Source organism: Arachis duranensis, chromosome 2 (assembly GCF_000817695.3).
Source record: "Arachis duranensis cultivar V14167 chromosome 2, aradu.V14167.gnm2.J7QH, whole genome shotgun sequence".
Classification (NCBI taxonomy): Eukaryota; Viridiplantae; Streptophyta; class Magnoliopsida; order Fabales; family Fabaceae; genus Arachis; species Arachis duranensis.
In genome coordinates, this window is record NC_029773.3 from 69,824,348 (window position 1) to 69,824,637 (window position 290).

Below are 290 nucleotides of genomic sequence, written 5' to 3' on the forward strand. Positions count from 1 at the left end.
GTCAAGACTAATGGGGTTGACCCTGAGGTCTACAGACTTATGCTATTCCCTTTTGCTGTAAGAGACAGAGCTAGAATATGGTTGGACTCACAACCTAAAGAAAGCCTGAACTCTTGGGAAAAGATAGTCAATGCCTTCTTGGCAAAGTTCTTTCCTCCTCAAAAATTGAGTAAGCTTAGAGTGGAAGTCCCAACCTTCAGACAGAAGGAAGGAGAATCCCTCTATGAAGCTTGGGAAAGATACAAACAATTAATCAGAAAGTGTCCCTCTGATATGCTTTCTGAATGGAG

The 290-nt window shown here is 42.1% G+C and overlaps 1 non-coding gene across 1 annotated transcript; it reads right to left on the bottom strand.

The window, feature by feature from the left end:
- Positions 1-171: 171 nt before the first annotated feature.
- On the bottom strand, positions 172-279 carry LOC127745049 (small nucleolar RNA R71). The gene has a single exon (XR_008006238.1). It is a non-coding gene; the product is annotated as a small nucleolar RNA R71 (small nucleolar RNA).
- Between the last annotated feature and the right edge of the window lie 11 nt (positions 280-290).